General features: G+C 46.5%; 1 long non-coding RNA gene across 1 annotated transcript in view; it reads right to left on the bottom strand.

Annotated features, from left to right (window-relative positions):
- The window catches only part of LOC125281091 (uncharacterized), a 303368-nt gene extending 293530 nt beyond the window's left edge, over positions 1 to 9838 (bottom strand). Inside the window, exon 1 of the long non-coding RNA XR_007188156.2 lies at positions 8834 to 9838. This is a non-coding gene — a long non-coding RNA (uncharacterized LOC125281091). The remainder of the gene's footprint in view (positions 1 to 8833) is intronic.
- Between the last annotated feature and the right edge of the window lie 10313 nt (positions 9839 to 20151).

Raw genomic sequence — 20151 nt, 5'->3', positions numbered from 1 at the left:
ACTAATAGGCTGTTGAATCTGCGAGCAACATGCAAAGCTTTTTAAAATCTACCATTCACAGGTGGGGACTGGCGGGCCATAGCTCATGGGGTAAAATTCATCTACAATTTAGATTCGATTAGTAATCCATTGAGTGCACATATGTGCATAGAGGTCGTGCAGCGGGACTCAGGCTCCGTGGTGGGAAATAACAAAACGTTCTACACCTGGATTCCTACCAGGTTTTCCAAAAGGCAGCACCACCCTTCCGAGCTTGGTGGGACGGGCTGGTTGACTGGCTGATGGTTGATGTGGTTGGAATGGGGGGCCCAATGAGGAACGCACCGATCCCCAAGAACACTCACATGTCACCATTCAAAGGGTGACAGAAAAATTGAACCAAATGTAATTTCCAAGAGCTTTCATTTTCAAAAGCAAACAGCCAGTAAAACAGATTTATTTTGCCAAACGCAACAACAGATACTGCGCACCAGCAATTCATCGAGGAAGAGTCTGTTTTCTCGTGACCTTGCTCAAGACCCCGTTAAATTGGTGGCAGGTCCACAAATACGAAAGCATAGGGCTTTACAACTGCCCTGACAGCTCCCACCCAGAGGACACTGTGTCCCTCAAGGTATCACACCCTCAGTGACAGGGGCAGGAAAACATTCCAAACCTAGAACCCATACCCTGGGGAAGGAGCCGTCAGGGGCTGGAGTGGTGCTTGGGGGGACAGCCGGCTCTTGCCCAGTGAGCAAGGCCTCCAGCGCCCCTCCCCCTGCCAGGTACATCTTCCTGATGACGTGCCTAGTCACCACCTGCTGGTTCAAGGGTCCCCACAACCTGGTCACCATCAGAATTCCCAGCCCTCTCTTGTGAGAGAGGTCCCTCAGCTTCTCTCAGACCAGGCTGGTCCCTGAGCTGGGGTCTCGCTCTCCCTGCCCGGATGCCCCTGCCCCGTCCTTCCCCTCCGAAATCATATCTGAACAATTCTGCTTCCTGATCCTCACCACCCTCCTCCCCTGCTAAGCCATCCCCTGTACAGGAAACGACATCTCCCAACTCCCTTTCCGCTCAGGCTCCAATCGGATCCCCTCACCGAGGGGCACTCACGCAGAACTTGCAGGCAGAATGGAAAGAGAAGGTCATGACTCTTGGTTGCTTGTATGTTGCTGATTAAACAGTAGTGGGGTTCAGCCTCACCTCTCATTGGAGCTGTGTTGAAGTCATTACCAGCACCTCCAGGCATCTCGGGCAGCCTCCCAAGAACCACCCCCCCCAACTCACCTGAATGCTGCAGGAGGTGAGACTTCCAGCAATCTCTGCACTTGGAGATTTCCTGAAAATTGCCTCCTTGATCTTCACTCCCTCAGCCTCATAAAGGCAGTAAAATCCTAAATTCCCCACGCGAGTCTCTTCGTACTTCAGATATTGAAGCTGCTTCTGCCTTCTAGCTCATCCTAACTGAGGAACTAACTGGAGGAAATGTTGACCTTTTTAATAGCTGGCTCAGAAATGCTTTTAGGAAAGGAACTATATTTGCTTGGAGGAAAAAAAATCTTAAAAAATACTTAGCATAGGAGGTGAGACCAACACAGGTAGATGCGTAGACAGAATCACACCTCTAGCGAGCCAGGGGCTGGCAGGAAGGGAGCAGAGCCCAAAGATGGCATCACCTCCCCATAACCTTCGAATCTTCAGGAAAGTGAGAAATCACTTAACTCAAAAAGAACGCGCTTGGGGGAAGACATTTCAAGCAGAGCTTAATTTGGTGGCAGGAAACTTCGGTACCCAGAGAGTCAAGGAGCCGTCGGGGGCTGGGGCAGCTCCAGAGCATGACGGAATTCTTACGAAACATAAAACAAGACAGTGTTAACAATGAAAGCAACTGATTGAAGCAACAGACGAGTCCAACCGACAAGGTTCGCTCACTCAGCCACACCTGCCCCGTGGCTCCCACGGACGCACTCACACGGGCCCAGAGGCTCCATGAGGGGCCTCTGCGACTGAGTGACAAATCCTTCCACCAGAAGAACACTTTCCACTGTCCCTCGCCACGTGGATTCTCTTCTCTAGGGAAGTCTGTTGTCCCTGAATCGTTTCCTCCTGATGGAACCAGGGCATTTCTGGCTCCCCAGCATCCCTGCTACCTGCATAATGCAGAGAGGTAGGTGAAGGTAATCTACATGTCTCCAGAGCACCTCTTTCTCCCAGACCCTGTTCTGTGGAAGATTTTCTATGAAAAAGAGATTACAAATTCAAATAAGTTTGGAAAATACTGCCTAGCTCATCCTCCTTTTGCAGATTTACAACGTACATCAGCAAAGGAAGGATTGTAGAATTCAGCAATAAAGAAGCCCTTTTAAACTCCATTTAATCTAGTGAGCTCCAAATTTTTCTGAACAATAAATCTTTCTCTAAAGGTCTTGGGAGGCGGTGATTCAGAGGAGGGCTATTTGGGAGACTCTGCTGGAGATGGTGTGGCCAAGGTTTTATAAACCCCAGCATCCCAAATATCTAGGTTCCCTAGACGACAGGCGGATCAGTGTATTAGGAAAACACTGTCTCTACAAATTGGCGGCAGCTTCTCCCGCATCTCTAGACCGGGAATCTGCTTTCAGACTGGACCCTTTTAAGACAGGACATCCATTCAACTCCGTCTCCTCTCGTCCCCCAGAGAGGCTGCCCTTCACCTCGAGACTCGAGAAACTGGCCGGCAGCCCACAGCAGATAACGAGAGAGGTGAACCTCAAACAGCACAGAGGGACAAGCACTGTTCGAAGTGGTTCACACGCAGACGTCCGGTTCATCCTCAGGGAAGCCCTAGAAGGTATGCTACTGTCTCTGTTTGGCAGACGAATCTAACTTGCCCAAAGTCACACATACAGGAAGCCACAGAGCTGGGACCTGACCTCGGAGTCCGGCTGGTGCTCTCTCCGCTAAGATATTACTTCCTACAGCCTTTGTTGGTATTCAGGCTCAGTGACTCACCTTTTCCCCGGCGTTTATAGAGATATTATTTACATATGGTTTAATTCACCCATTCTAAGTGTTCGATTTTATCAGCTTGGGGAATCTCAAGGGGCAGAGAAAGAATTTACAGTTACAAGTTTTCTAGAGTAAATACCTAAGAAGAGGGAAACTGGGGACCCACGGTAAGGAAGAAACCTGTCTGAAGGTGAGTCAAGCAGAAGGGGACATAAGGCTGTTTTGGGTCAATGCCCCACGCCTCCTGACACATCTGTGCAATGGGGCCCAGGAATTTTCCCAAATGTTTCCAGAATGTGCCAAGCTCCCAATTCTTAGGTCTAATAACCCACGTTAGGAACCTGGTGTATCCGTTTGCTGAGCTTCACAAGGTCGTTTTGATGCACAAGCTCCCCTACGAAACAAAGCAGCTCAAGGTGGACACTCTCGCAGATTCTACTGCTGAGCCCTGGCCTTAGGAGCTAATACCCAGCCTGGAGTTTAGATGAGCCTAGGTGTTTAGCTTGGGTCGTTTTGTTCCCATGAGAACCCACCCAAGAAAATGTACTATCATTCAAACGGGACTTTTCCTCGAGACCCCAGATGCCCACACTTTAGTAAAGGCAATTCTTCTTCCTTAATGTTCTGTATGGCTTTCAGTACATTAAGGATATTGCTTTCCAAGTGCTACAGGGAGATGTGCTTTATAGGGCCAGTAAATCACAGGATAAGAATTAATTGAAACTTGCTTGCTATATACCTTTGTGGGCTGAGTTCTGCAACAGGAAAGCAATCAGCCGGCAATTAAAATGCTAATACAGGGGGCACACACACACACACACACACACACCCCCGTTGGGTGCTCTTGCCAAAATGCAACTGGCAGCTCCAGCAGAATTCCTAACAGCCAGCCCGGAGCGGACTTCATTTAGAAGCCATCAATTGATCAGAGCTGCAAATAACACTATAAGAGAAGTTTTGCCAGTGGAAAATAACAACAAGACAAATAATAATAATTATAGAAGAACGGACTGTTATGAGGCAAGCCAAAACTGGACTTAATTTAGAAGCCACTGATTGACCAGAGATGCAAATCACACTACAGAAAAATAAGTTTTTTGTAACTCTAGGAGATCAGTGTTAACACTGTGTAATCATTTTGCAATATACGGATGCCAAGTCATTATGCCGTATACCTTAATCCTATGTAAGTCAATTATGTCTCAATAAAACTGTAAGAAAAAAACACTGTAAGAGATGATTCGCCAATGGAAAACAACAAAAATAATAATAAAAGAACTGATTGTTATGATGCCCACCAAATTATTCTCAATGATCTCAACTGTAGTCAGTGCAGCTGGTCGGAATTTAGTGCAAATAAAACCAGCCTGTTGGGTCCGGTCCCCTAAGGCTTGCGTGCTGGGGCCGCCCCATGGGAAAAGTGTCAGGTACCATACACAGACTCGGGACATTTCCCAAAGTGGGACCGACGCTTGTGAACACGGCTTGATCTTCTGGACTCAGGAGTTGAACTGACTTCAACTCCAATCCTGACTCTGCCCCTGCTAGCTCCTGACCTTTGGCAAGCTATTTCTGTTTTCTCTACACCTCAGTTTCTTCATCCGTGTGATGAGGACGCTCACGGTTCCCACCTCCCAAGGCTCCTGTCAGAGTTAAACACGATTACAGCGGTTAACGCAGTGCTTGCACGGAATGACCAGAATGACCGTTCACACAGAGCATTACTGTTACCACCACCGTTGCTGTTGATCCCTGCAGACCCCGCCCTTCGCTGGCCTCCCGCCCCTGTCGCTCTGGATTGCCGCCTTAGCCGTTGTCCCTCTGCTTTACACCTGCACTAAAGTTTTCTCCCCAAAGCCCTCGATCACTGTCCCCTTGGAAATCTCAGCTCCCACCTCACAGCGCATGGGGTTGACCCAGCGCCCCCCCCCCCCCCGCGCTTTCCAAGGCAGGAAGGTCAACATGCTCCCAGCAAGCTTGCCTCCTCCTGAGGGGAACTTGAGAGCGACAGATCTACATACATTCTAATCCGATTCAAAAAGACATATCCAGAGTCCGTTATGGGAAAGGCACCACGATGGGCGTTGTGTTGTTGCTCTTACGTGGTTCTCTGCTCTGATGTTGGGTGTGCAGGAAGCAGATCAGTGTCCTGCACAGAGGGCCCCATGCTAATCCCTAGCACCTTCGAATACGTTCCCTTTCGTGGCCAAGGGGCTCCGCAGATGTAATCAAGGTAAGGGCATGCTAGATTAGAGTTGGCCCTTCATCCAGTGATTGGTGACCTCATAAGGAAGGAGAGATTCGGACACACACACTGGGGAGAAGGCCCCACTATCCCAGACGCGAGATTGGAGCGAGCGGCAGCCAGCCTAGGAATGCCAAGGATTGACGGCACTGACGTGGGGAAACAGAGGCAGAAGGAATGTAGATAAGATTAAATGTCCTTATCACCTGCAGCCCTTGGGAGTTGCTAGCAGCAGGCAGAGTATGAACTCCTGCCGGCAGCTCCCAAGGTCTTCATGTTAATACTTTGCTGGAGGGAAAAGCAACCTTAGCTTGACAATAGCCAGGCCTCCAGGATCCTGGGAGCCTTCTTTAGCAGATCAAAGTCCTTTTGGAACTTCCCTTATCTTTACTTTTCCCAACCCCAAGATGTATAACCACTTGCTCCTCACAATCCTGAGGCAGCAGCCCTTTCCAATTTCTGCACCAAGATGCCTCAGGAATTCTTTTTTGACCTTCGGCCCCAAAGCTCAACCACACTACTCCAAAAACACATCGGCACCACCAGAAGCTAAGAGAGAAGAGGAAGGTCTTAGAGCACAGCCCTGCCCACACCTTGATCTCAGACTTCTGGCCTCCAGAACAGTGAGAAAGTGAACGTCCCTGGTTTACGCCCACCGACCAGTGGCACGTTGCGATGGCAGCCCCAGGAAATCCATACACTTACCATCGCGGAGCTTCAGAGAATGCAAGTCCCCTTAAGTTGTTCCAGCGGCAGCGAGCTCAGAAGCCTCCATCAACTGCTCCGTGAGCCGGGAGGGCAGCGGCAGGCAGCTGTCCAAGTGCCCGCGCCACCCAGGAGCCCAGAAGAGGCATCAGACTGCCTACTCCTGCTACGTCCATCTGGAAACTACCTGACCATCAGGAGGTCAGTGTTTCTAGTTGAAGAGAAATAACTCCTCTCTGACGCAGAGACCCAGCTGAGGGTTATGTTCTCCAGGACCGCCAGCCTCAGCCCACTCCACTGCACCTTGACGAGCCAAATAGGCTACAGTCCTGGAGCCGAGGGTTAAATGATCCACATTTGTCACCAACGAGTAGCCTTGGATGGATTTTTTAACCTCTCTCCTGGGTTTTCTCCACAGCAGCCTGTCTACATGTGGTCTTGTTATAAAAATCAAATGGTAGTGCTATTTTTACAGCCATTAGTTATTTCTTTTATACCCATCTACTCTAGAAGGTTCTGAGAGTGGAAAAGAAGTGCAATCGGAGAAATTGTGGATCTGTTCCCTAACAAAGAAAGTGATTTTCAGCCCCTACCTGTGCTTTGATTCCACGGAGAGGTCCTCACCTTCCTTCCTCTGCCCAAGAGCCCACCTTGGGGTTTCCTCCCTTTGGGGACCTATTATATTTAATCAGTTATAAGAGCCAGTTATATTTTAATCAATAATGTGCTCCGAGGTGATGGCAAGAGATAGCTGGCAGGAGTCAACTAGCCGCTTAGCCAATGAAAAAGACTCTCTGCAAAACACTGATGGGCTAAGCGGTGAGCCCTTCTATTCACCCCTCCCTCCTGGGCCCCTGGTGTTTCCCCACCCTATTGCCAGATACATGATTGTCCATAACAAGGTATTACTTCTGCCATTCTTTTTGATTCAAGAAAGTCTCTTTGAGGGGCGCCTGGGTAGCACAGCGGTTAAGCGTCTGCCTTCAGCTCAGGGCGTGATCCCGGTGTTATGGGATCGAGCCCCACATCAGATCCTCCGCTATGAGCCTGCTTCTTCCTCTCCCACTCCCCCTGCTTGTGTTCCCTCTCTCGCTGGCTGTCTCTATCTCTGCTGAATAAATAAAATCTTAAAAAAAAAAAAAAAAGAAAGAAAGTCTCTGTGAGAAGCTCAGTAGCTTCTGTTCTTTTACCCAAGGCCTCATGGGATGTGTTGTCAAAAACCTTCTTCCTAATAACAGCCCATTGTGTCAATTTTCTTCTTAAGTGATAGATGGGAGGCAACCCCAGAACAGATAAGCTCTAAAGGCAGACACATCACTCTGCCAATTCATGTTGAAGCTACAGCCAACAAAACACAAAAACTATATATTTTTCACATCTGATATTGGTTCAGTCATATCTCTTCTATTCTCTACTCGTACAGTTGGATTTTTTTGGACACAAGACAAAACTTTATATTTGTCCCCATTAAACTTTATTTTGTTAAGATTGGCCAATCATTAAAGCCAATTGAGATCAGTTGGGGTCTTGATTCTGGCATCTACCATATTCACTGCCCCCTAAGACATTTCATACCACCCAAAATATTTGGTCAACCAGCCATCAATATCTATACCCAAATTACCAGTAAAAGACAAGATAAAGGAAGAACCCTGCTGTATATCTTTGGGGACACCCCTCTGTACTGGAACAGATCCATTAAACAATACTTCTCCTGTATGTTTGTAACTTTGAATGTTCCTAATTGCACCAAAATCGAGCCTACAGTTTGTAGGCTCGATGATCAGCTCAGTTCCAGACACACTGAGTTTCTGCAACATTCAGGAGAGGTTATATATGCAGGAGATCTGGAAATAGGCTGAGAATGGGTAGATTTCTCCCTCTCTCTATATATACCCCTCTCTCTGTGTGTGCATGTGTGTATGTGTGTAGTGTGTGTATGTGTGTAGTGTGTGTGTGTGTGTGTGTGTGTGTGAGATATCAACATAAAGATATTAGGTGGAGTCATGAAAAAGGACCCAATCATGCAGAGAAAGGATCAGTGAGAAGAAGAAAGGACTACAGGGATCCTCGTAAGGGAAAAAGAAAAGAAACCTGATAAAAACAGAGAGGCCAGGTAAGATCCAGCTAAGAGTGGTGTCAATGGAATCCAGAACAGAGCTGAAATCATACATGAATGAAGTTGAAAGTAACCAGACCATCAGTGCTGCAGAGTTTAGCGAATAAGAAAAAAGATTTCAGTATTGATTTTTAGTTGTGCTTAATAATGAGTGAGCCAGATCAGCAAAACCAACCATGTTACATACATATGATCATGGAGAACCTCGCCAAGGTATATGCCACCATGAAACTTGTATCTTCGTGACTTCTCCATTTTAGCTACGGAAGCCAAAAATCATCAACTCACTGGCTAAACACTATCCTAGGACACCATCTCTTCCGAATGTCATATACTTCAGTGCTTGCCGGTAACTTCTCTGCCTTCCGTCGGACTCAAGCAAATAGAGGTCCATCGTAGTTGAATGCAGACAGAAAGGCTGGGCAGATACCACCAGGAGACCTTAGCTGAATCCTTCACAGGAGCTAAGCTAATAAACCCTCCTTCCGCAATAATTCCCACATGTCTACTTCCAGGAGAGAGCACAGGGACATTAGTAATCCAGCAAATGACCTCAGGCCAATTAAATCAATAGTCCTTGCAAATTAGGTTTTTAAATGAAAGTGTTTTAAAGACCTTTAAAAAAAAAAAAAACCTCAGGTTCCTTCCTACTAGGGATAACATTTGAGGATAAATTAGCAAGTAGAAGAGAGCAAAGGAAGGAAACAGAACTGTCCTTCATTGTCTGAAAAGTCAATTACCATTTGAAAATCTAAACTGAACATCCAAAGACCCTTTCTATCCCACTGAACTTTTACCTGCATAAATGCCTTCTTGGCAGCCATCACCAACCACGCAGGAATCAGCATCAAGAGGAAGAGTATTTGTCTTCCTACATTAAATTTGTGTGCACGGGTTCCTGTTTCTCAAAAACTGTGGTGCATGGCAATGCTGCAATGCATCCTATCTCCATGAGAAGAAAAAAGTCAGAGTGATTGCCCTACTGACCCTGGGCCACGGTCAATGGCCCTGAGGGTGCGTGACCTTGAACAAATCCGTTTCCTTTCTAAGCGGTCATTTATTCATAACACGGTTTATTCATAACACGGTAAATAACAATAGCTGTAATAAGCCGCTCACAGAGATGCTATACACAGATTTCAAACTGCACAACCTTAAGCAAAGGCAATACATTCCAGCAATTCCAACAGGCACACTTTGTCACCTGCTAACCCCTCTGAAGTTGGGATTTCTTACAGTCCTGCCCTCGGCCATGCGCTGCTCACGAGGCACTTGCCACCAGCCGACTGTGTGCAGAGCCCGTCTCGACAGCCAGCCCAATCTCCCTTCCTCCGAGGGGCATTGTCCAGCCTCCCCGCGTGGCTTAGATGTCTGCAGAAAGATCACATGGGGACGTACAGGGAACTCCGTACCTTCTGCCCAATTCTTCTATAAACTGGAAACAGCTCTTTAGAAAAAAGTCTATTCGTGACATTATGATTCTATGTTAACATGGAATGTTGTGGGGGACGCAGAAGGGCATGGAAAGAGAGCAGCCGAAGCACGAGTGCTGTCCGCAGAGCAAATGTTCATGGTCAGAGGAAGGACCGCCGGCATCCAGTCTGCACAGGGGGCACACAAGGCGTGGAGGAAAGCCCCCGGGATGTGGTGGAGCGCTCTTTTCTAGAAGGCGCCTTCACAGCCCACGGGCACACTGTGCTGCCCAGCCTGGAAATTAGAGGCTGTGAGTCAAACATGATTCACAGGACTCAGACTCTGAGGGAGAAGATGTTTCGGGACTGTCTCCTCCGATTTTACCTACATTTTCTTTTTCAGACATGCACAGAGTGATAAGTAAAAATAAATAAATAAATAAACAAATAAATCTGTCGAAATAGGCTAAAATATCTCTTTTGATAAATAACCATAAGGTAAAAATTCTAGAAAAGAATCATGCTGCTGTTTAATTGGCAGGTTACTTTCCTTCTTGGTGAGGCAGAAAGCAACAAGCTTTGTACAGCGTGTGGTGACTTGAATTCAGTGAACTATCCCACACAAACACAGCCCCCCCTCCGCCACACACACACAAGTACTTCATCAGAGTCACGCCCCGCGTGGGGTCTGTTTGCATGTGTGAACTAGTTTGTCTTTACCCAATTTTTAACCCAAATGGCAAGAGACAACTTCGTACCTCAGCTAATCACTGGACTTCAGAGACAATTTGGAGTTACCGCCAAAAATCGGAATCTCCATCGGGTGATAGAGTTGGCACCGTGAGGAGACTTGAAGGCTCTGAGGGGGAAGATACAACTCGTTTCTAAGTAATAGCAAGATGGTTGGAGTCACTGGGCAATATCCCAAATGGACATTTGACAAAGAAAATCTGCCTGCACGCCTAAGTTTCAATCTATTTGTTTCTTTGAAAACCAATCTCTTGACGTCATACATCTCCCAGAATGGAGACCTGACCTGGTGAGTCTCCCACGGCCCTCCCTCCTCACTGCTTTACTAAAACCTTCTAACAAGGGCTGTCATCTGTAATCGCTACCCTCCCCCTGACAGCCTCAGGCATTTGAATGTGGGCTCCCGATTGTTAATTAAAGCCGAAGCCATAAACAGTGGAAATGTTTTATTTATCATCCCTTAGATGATAAACATTATCTGAAAAGCAGCAGGACATTCCTTAAAGTGACCCTGTGTAGACAGAGATAGTCTAACTCTCTGTATGAGTTTCCCGCTGCAACTCTAACAAGTTATCACAAACTTGGTGGCTTGAAAACAACACAGATTTATTCCCTTATGGTTCTGGAGGTCAGAAATGTAAACTGGGTTTCACTGGACCAAACCAAAGTGCTGGCAAGGCCGCGCTCTCTTTCCCGGCTTCTAGACACACGCTCTTTGGCTCAAGGCCCCTCTCTCCGTCTGCAGAGCTAACAGCATAACCTCTGGCTCCGGGGTTGAGCGGCTGTCGTCTTCTCTGGCCGCATCTCCCTCTGCCTCCCTCATACAGAGACGCTGATCCCAGTTACAGCCCATCCACACAACCCAGGATAACCTCCCCAATTCAACATCCTTCACTCACTTACACCTGCAAAGTCACTTTTGCAATAGAAGGTAACATGTACAGGATCAGGATATTTGGGGGAGCCTTATTCCGCTGACTGCACTCCCCTACAAGACTATGAACTTCTTAGGGGCAAGAAGTGCCTTTTAGACTCTGTGTTTTCACGAGCCCAGCGGACTGCCTAGTAACGTAAATCGTGCCCAACGAAGGGTGCTAAGTGAGTGGATTGGCCAACCTACCCATACTTTCACAATCCATACTTTTACTGCCTTTGCTCCGAGTTTCCACAGCTAAGGCCTGATCATGTTTTTACACAAATGTATTATGTGCTTTAAAGCATGTTTTTGCAAATCACTTAGAAAATGTTGGCAAGACGCTCGTTTTTACACCAGGTTCCTTCAGACTCTGGCCTTGACTGATTTCAAGATGGGAATTTATTTTGTCCATTTCCGTGGCTCTTCTTTGTTTTTCCATCCGTGCTATAAATCTTCTCCTAACACCTGGCCAGGGTCAGCGGGCCCTGCTGGAGAAAGCCAGCCCCAGCCGTGTGGCTCAGCCCGGTCAGGATTACCCTGCATCCGACTTCAGCCACTGGCCAGTTTAATCATCCCGCGTGTCGGCGAAGTTTGCCTCGCGGATAAATCAAAGCAGCTCTGCAACAAAAGTCAGCAACAGATGAACTTCCAGGGAAGAACTTCACTTGGCAAATTTATTGCTTTCTCCGTCATAAACAAGGTCACCCACAGCACCTTTCACCTTGATGAGAAATTCAAAATTTCAGAAGGAAAAATTATCCTGCCGGCAGAAGAATCTTAGCTCAATGCACAGTCTCTCTCTCTCTCTCTCTCTCTCTTTTTTTAAACATAATTTCTCCATCATAAATTTGTCCTGGTTAACCCAAGAAGACCTGTGCTTTTTGATTTGTGTGAGTAAACATCTTAAATCTCACTGCTAACTACAGGTCCCTAAATCTAACTGTTTTTGCTGACAAGAGAAGAAAATCTGGAAGGCTCAGACTTCACAAACATTTTTCTTGGCTTTGGCATTCTCCACCAGTGGCTGTCAAGTTGATGTTGTCACCTTTGATCACTTTGTTTGTGGGGACATGAGAATGTGAGAACGACAACTCACGCCCCATCCATCCTGCAAGGCTGAGCCACGGTCCGCAAAGCTAGAAGGAGAGCGCACAGCCAGAGCCAGGAGTGCGTTGGGGGGGCAGTAGCATGTCAAGGGAATGGTGCAGACCCCGGGACCCCCGGGGCAGAAGGTGTCCTCCAACACTACCCACAGCAGTACTTTGCTCCCACGTGCTCTTTCCAAACCTCACCACTCCCATCAACAGGGGAAATCTATTTAACCTGAACCTGCGAGGGACTCTGTGATCTCCCCAGTGACTAGAACCCAGGGGAAGTCAAGCTGTGAGCCTTGAGGGCGCAGGACAATTTTCTCTCCCTCCCTCCACCTCTCTCTCTTCCTCCTGCCTTTCCTTCCTCCCTCCATCTCACTCTCTCTCTATCTCTCACTCCCTCTTTCTCTCTCTCCCAGTCACCATATTTTTGGGAAGCCCAGACCCCACGGAGAGGCCACATGGAGAGTGTTCCATCCCACAGTCTTAGTTAGGATTCAGCCAAAATCCAACATCAACCACCAGACAGGTGACTGAGTGACTAAGTGACTGAGTGACTGAGTGAGTGACTGAGTGAGTGAGTGAGCCGTCAGAAGATTCCAGCTCCTAGTCTTCAACCCACCTCAGCTGGCACTGAATGAAGTAGGCAGAGTCCTGCACATATTGCTGATCCATGATAAAAACATATGTTCGGGGTTTTTTTAAGCCACTAAGTTTTGGGGTAGTTTGTTAGATAGCCAGAGTAAATGGAACAATATGGAAGCTGAAGCCCACTATTGCTCAAAATTACACAAATGGGCAGGACCAAGGGACCACAGAGACCAAGCTGGTAGGCAAAGCCAGTCAGGAAGCAGAGTGCTAAAGCCAACACCAAATCTGAAAGGTCATGAGGTCGAGGACACTCTTGTATTTCTCCAGCTGTAGGAAAAATCATTTTCATGCTGGAAATCTGTTTTCACAATCAATGGCTGCTTCTACCATGATTCAGAATATTCTAAGTCTACAAATTTAAGTTCTTCCTTTAAAGCATTAAATAGTCAGGTTATTTCAGAGGCCAGGATTACAATACTAGGCCATCAGTGTACCACAGTTCCCATTTCTAAGCTTCAGATGAGATCTCCAGCTGCCTGACCCACAGGTACCTCAACTCTAGTGTGTAAGGATAAGCTCATCCTCTTACCTCTGTAACTGTCATCACTATAAGATGTTCTCTGTAAGCCTCAAGGTAATCACAAAATTAGCGGACACAAAAGTTAAAGAAAAAGGGATCCCAGCATACCACTACAAAAATCATTACCAAATCACAAAGGTAGACAGCAAGAGAGAAGGAAAAGAATAGAGGAACTACAAAACAATCAGAAAACAATGAAGAAAATGGCACTAGGAAGGCCTTACCTATAAATAATTACTTTAAATGTAAATGGATTAATTCTCTAATCAGAAGACATAGACGGGCTGCATGCATTAATAATACACGAGATCCAACTAATATGGCTCCGGGTGAGAACAGTGAAAAGGAACTCCCGCACCCCCATAATGCTGAAGCAGCAACCAGCTTTCACAGCAAAGCCTACTTTGTGGCTGATGACTTGGAACATAACCATAAGGGAGCACAAGGTAAACAAAATGACTCCACAGAAACCTTTCTTGCCATGAGCTTTTTTCAGACAATAAGGCGCACCGGGAATAGATGTCCTGGCGCTCCATTCACAGGCATTGTCTTATTCACTCCATTTGTCCTCTGACTGCGCTGGCTGCTCCTACTCCAATGGGATCAAAACTTCCCAAACCCTGTCAGCCTCGTAGAAAACCTCTCTCAGGGGGATAGCAGGGAAACCCAGATCCTAGTGTTCCTGCTTGCCCTCACTGGGCTTTTGCTTCTCAGTGTGGGAAAGAGGATGACAGTCCTGTCAACAATGGAGAAACGAGCCGATGTCTTTTCAGAAAGAAGATTCCTCAGGGTAATAAAACCATCACCACTAGTAGCATATAGAATTGTTGAATCACCATGTGATGCACCTGAAACTAACATAACATTGTATGTCCACACTTCTCCAATAATAAAAGTTAAAAACAAATTAAGAAAAATTACATTCTTAAATAAATTAAGAAAAAAATCATCATTATTGTTTATCTGCACAGGACCTGGAGTCGGTGAGGTTGCTACAACTTTGGCATCATTCCACCCTGTCTCGGTCCATTCCCGTTGCTCTAACAAAGTGCCACATGCCACATGCCTTCAGTGACAAAAGTGTAGTTCTCACAGTTCTGGAGGCTGAGTGTTCGAGATCAGGGTGTCAGCATGGAGTTGCAGAAGGCCACCTTCTGGCTGTGTCCTCACGTGGCAGAGAGCAGACAGCAGAGACAGGAGGCAAACCCTCTTCTGTTTCTCCTCAGAGGGGCACTAATCCAGTTCCTGAGGGCCCCACCCTTATGACCCAATCTCCTCCCTAAGGCCCCACCTCCTAAAACCATCACATTTGGGGTTAGAACCTCAGCACATGAATTTGTGAGGGACACAAACATTCCATCCATGATAACCTCCTGAAGAAACCAGGTCTAAGTGTTATAAATAGGTGACTTTTCCCCAAAGAAGGATTATTTTATCAAAAGAATATATTTTACTTTTAAAAGGAAATGTTTTTAATGGTGATGCCGTGCCATGAGTTTTAAGCGATTCAGTTTACAAACCCGTATTTTCTCAAAGATAATCGTCTGACACTCCCCAGTGCAGTGGACACAGCAGGGGCCCAATCAGTAGCATTAAATGACGTGATGCCAGTGCCTAGAGCAGGTCACCTGCCACTGCCTTATTCTCAAGATTGCTTTAGAAGACTTAAACTCAACTTGTCTCAAAGCAAGTTTCTTAGAAACCTTAGTACCTCAAAGGACTTCAAAGTGTTTCTTTTTTAAAAAGGGATCATAGCAACACCATTTTAGGAACATCCCATACAGAAATCTTCTAGTAGGGATTTAGCTGGGTTCTTGTTGCTATGGTTACCCTGGGTCCATCACAGGCTCCAGAGTCGTTGTCTGGTGCTGCCGTGTGTCTGGGGTCGGGGCTGGCTTCAGAGGGTTCTCTGGTGTCAGCTCTGCCGTCATGTCTAGGTCTTCCATTTGTGCCGGCGCCCCCAGGACACCACGCTCTTCCCTCTCCCAGCACAGACTGCTCCGCTCATCACTCACTGACTGGCAGGATGGGGACAGTGGGACGCAGCAGGTACCTTCTCTGCTGGTCTCATTCAGCCCAGGTCTAAGCACCGTGTCATTAGGTCTTGGGAGAGGACTTCTCGGTGATCCTGTCCCACTCCCAGGGGCAGGAGACCCCTCATGGTCTCAGCCAGGGGAAGGGGGCTTCCTTCTGTTCCCTCCCCCTAGATGCACCTGGGTCTTCACCAGTGTTTCAGGGATGGTAGGGTTTCCTGCTTTTTCTTCAATGGCTGAAGGCTGCCACAGGGGAAAGAGGAAGAGGAGCCAGGCGGGGCTTCATGCCTTTGCTAAGCATCTGCCCTTCTCCCCGCCCAGAGCTGCACTGTGAGGGAGGCTTCCCTAGGACTTTCTCCCCCTCTGCAGTCGTCCATGCACTGACACCCCCTAAAGTCTGTGGAGCAGGGTCCGTGAGAGGGCAAGTCCCTGCAGCTCCCAGGGGCATTGTGTTCTCAAGCTAGCCCACACTAGGGTTTAACAATTCATTGGCAATTTCAATGTACTTTATTTCTTCTGACTGGCTTGTATGGTGTCCCGGAGCATCTGCCCAAGGTAAGCAAGTGTTCCCATCCCAGATCTCCTTAAATACACCTATCTTCCCTTAGACTGCAGTTAGCTGGTCGCCTGTGACTTCAGCTCTCCAGTGAATTCAAGAAACATTGTGAATTTGGATAGTGTTCAGCATTCCCTTTTGTGGTGCTGTAAGGTTGGGAGTAATGTTCTTTCCAACTTTCTACATCCTGAGCAAAGCCGGGGCCGGTCTTCAGGGAAGACTTCTACTGAAGACAGAACAGTCTTCACCACAACTTACAGGAAAAGAAAGAAGAGCTAAAAATCCCAGTGACCATCCACAGGAGAGGTTGAGTAAATGGTGACCCATCCATGCACTGGAGACCTACCCCACAGAAGAGATGAGATGGGACATGTACTGGCAGAGAAGGAATCCATGCCACATAAGTGAACAAATAAAATAGAGCAAAGTCACATAAGAAGTGTGGAATAATCTCATTTAAGGAAAAACAGAACACTTGTGTATATGTGTGGGTGTGACTGTTGGTTACCACCGTTAGGACACGCTCTGAAATAGTAACACTCCGGTCAGTTCTGCTATATAAGGCCTGCTTTTAAAGCACATCTTTGCTCCAATGTGTTTAATAGATTAGGGAAATTTTTGAGCATAATGAGAATCACATTTATTCACAATGTTGTGCACAAGAATCCCAAGTAAATGCAGAAATCTGACCCCAGCTTAACCAAGCACTGTAGGAATATATGAAATGTGCACACACACACACACACACACACACACACACACACACTCACCCCTCAACAATCTGATACCAGCAGCTTCAGTTCACCACGCGTGCGTTGAGCTCCGCCGTCCACACCTCGTGAACTTTCCTTCAACTTCCAGTAACATGCCTTCCACCTCTTCCCAATAATTCACCAGCTGCAATCTTTCTGACACTTATGTCCACAAGCAAAACCCAGAGCTTCTCAGGTGCCATATTTATTGAGGCATTTAGGTATTTATTAACCACCTAGTGTGTGTACAACTGAGCCGCTGTGTTTATTAGATGCTGATATTTGTTTTGCTATGTCACTGATGAAATTTTGGGGTGTTATTTCTCTAACTCCTTTTTCATACAAGCCTTGGATTTTATTGCATGATTTTGCATCGCATGGTAATTTCTGGGGATGCACACATCCCATTGCAGCAGAATTGATTATATGGGTTCTGGGAATGAACTGGAGGAGGGAGGTGAACAGATCGTTCACTTTTTATTACACAAGTCTATGTTATATGGGTAAAATAAAACAAACCCAAATAAGCTGAGAAATAAGGGACAAATGAGCAGAGCCTCCAGAGAACACGGGTCATGCAGACTGCAATGTGGCTGGTGCCCCAAGGAGCATATCATGGCAGCTCTGTGACTTAGGGAAACTGTGTGCAGGTCTGAAATATGGACCCTCCCCTTAGAGACTGACCGCACCCACCCACACACTGAGGCTCGGGGAAGTTCTCCAGCTCAGAAACCTGTCTAGCTATAATTAACCTGGGGTCTCTAAAGCATATATGACCACGGGACACTCTGATGTAGCATCCATTAATACCCCCTGGGATGGAACACATGCTCAGTCAAAATCAACCCAGAAAACAAAACCTGCCCTCTTGCGATTGAATGAACGAGAACCAGACCAAGTATGTTTGGGTGGGAGGAGGAGTATGTTTAGGTGGGATGAGGAAGGAAGTAGGGAAAAGAGAAAGGACGTGAAATCTGATGGGGATGTTGTCACACTGCAGGCTTGGGATCTTACTCTGCATGCTTACTTTCCAGAATCTGCTGTTTGGCTCTGCTGGACCACAGAGCATCAGATAAAAGAGGTTCTCCTGCATCGGACTCAAGCTAGTGTCCCTTCACGAGGGGCAACTCAGCAAATCCATGACTCAGGATCACCTTTACACCTGCTGTCAAATCAAAACATCTTTTTACTAACCTGAGAATTCCCGAGTCACCTCTCGTGTTCATTGAATTTACATGAATTTTAAAAGATGAGTTTCCTCTGGGAGCTCAGTCCCAACTTTTTCACAAACCGATGATCCAAGATTCTTTCTAACACTTTATGAAATGGTTAGCCTGGGGGGGGGGGAACCCCACAACCTCTGAACAGAATATTTTTAAATGAAGCCTGTAGACCAAAGGTTAGATGAAGCTTTGTGTGAAATAGACATGCGTGGCCAGTCCTTACTTAGGAGCAAAGTACACAGCATTTCTCAGGGCGATCAGACGAGCTGGTTCTCCTGCCCTGAGACAGGAGCTGAAGAGAAGTTCTGGAGCCTCAAAGGAGCTGAAGGTCTGTTCTAAACCCCACAGTTAAAGCACCGGGCAATCTTTCTCTGTGGTCTTGGCTTACGGACTTAGGGGTCTGGAATGAAACCTTCTCTTAGAGGAGGAAAATGTTCCTGTGTGGAGTATTTAAGCTTAAGTAACTTCAGGCAGCCTTAAATGTTCTGCTTTAGGGAACACAACCAACCTGGTGTGACGGGTCCCACCGGGAGATACCACAGCACGGACAATTCCCAACCCCCTGCCTGCTCCTGCAGACCCCAGGCCAGAGCTCACACCCCACAGGTGTTGGGTAAATGTTTACAGAATAAGCAAACAAATGAACACTCCAAAATATCCACTGTTTTCCCACAGACTGCCCCACTTGTTAGTGTAATGAAAGATAACATGGTCCCCTCTTTATGTTTTCCTAAAGTAAGCCTCACATAAGCAGGGCATCTCTTGGAGGACTGAAAACAGGGCATACTTTGGAGAGCAAGTCAGCTCCCATCTTGGTTTGACTTCAGCTCTATCTATAACCTTGAGAGGTTGGCATAAATCCTTAGGCCTCAGTTTCCCCATCTGCAGAAAGTGAACAAGAGTAGCACCTACTTCTGGGCAGGTGTGAGCATGGTATGCATTGCACATGGGAAGTATGCCGGAAATAATCAAAGCAAGTCAGTTCCTATCAATAAGGGTCAAGTTTATGAGCCAACGAGCTGCTTTCCCACGTGACCTCAGGAATCAGGCTTTTTACAAACGGCAGTTAGACTCTTCCTCCAAGGAATCACACAATTTCCTGAAAAGAAATAACACGCTCAAAATAATTGCTATGTTTCTAAATATACCCAGACACTGTCTTAAGTGAGTTATAAATATTATTTTTAATCTTCAGAACAACCCTAAGAGAGAAGTCTCACTATTATCCTGAGTTTACAGATGAGGAAAACCAAGAACAGAGAACTTAAATTATTTCCCCAAGGTCACACAGCTAATAAGTAACCAAGCCTCAAACCCACACATCCTGGCCACAGTCCGTTCTTAACTACTGTCTACTCGACCTTTTCAGTGATTTCTCCTATTTACTTCAATGGATCTGATTAAGTTACTGCACACATAGAAGATGTTTTGATTTTGTTTTTATTACTCAGGAGGGGGAAAAAAGAAGCATATTATTTCCAGGCATCAGCCAGAGCATTAGAAAACACTCCATCTGTTTGTGCCTCAATCCAGTCAGGAAATAACAAAAAGAAATTCAAAAGAGAGGGGAAACACTTAAAATGTTTGATTGCCAAGAATTCTACATGGCTTAAGAAAGCCTCCAGCTAAAAATAATCTTTGTATCTAATCTTCAATTACAAAGGAATAAATTAATTCCCTCCAGACTGCAGCAAAACTTGAAAGTATCCCCACTTGTCCCATTATTTTTCAATCTGTTCAAAGGAAAACAACCAAAGACCTACAAGAAAATAATTTCAAGTGTCTTACTGTTGTGAATCCAACTGCATTATAAGATCAATGTGTCTTCCACGTACCTATTTCAGAAAAGTATTCTCTTCCATAGCCATGCTAACTCAGAACAGGGGAGAGGGTCTCTAGGTACATGATGCCCAGGTCAAGCATCAGGCAGAATTGGACAGAATGAGATTTCTGGAGCACAAGTGCAAGGCCATGCATTGGTCGTTCTTGGAATTCACACGCAGACATTCTAAGGATGGATCTATCCGGGAGAACAACACGGGGAGCCAAGGGGCCAGGGATGTGAGGATCATACAGTGCAAGAAGAGCAGGTTGAGATGAAAGGCAGGCAGGACTCAAGGATCCCTAGTCCAAGCCCCAAATGCAATGTGCAGAGTGTCTATAAAAACCAGATGGGAACAGGCGGTCGGGACAGCTTCACTCATTCATTAG

Source organism: Ursus arctos, unplaced genomic scaffold (assembly GCF_023065955.2).
Source record: "Ursus arctos isolate Adak ecotype North America unplaced genomic scaffold, UrsArc2.0 scaffold_3, whole genome shotgun sequence".
In the NCBI taxonomy this organism is placed as follows: Eukaryota; Metazoa; Chordata; class Mammalia; order Carnivora; family Ursidae; genus Ursus; species Ursus arctos.
Note: the sequence above shows the minus strand (reverse complement) of the source record. Positions and strands in the feature narration are given on the sequence as shown.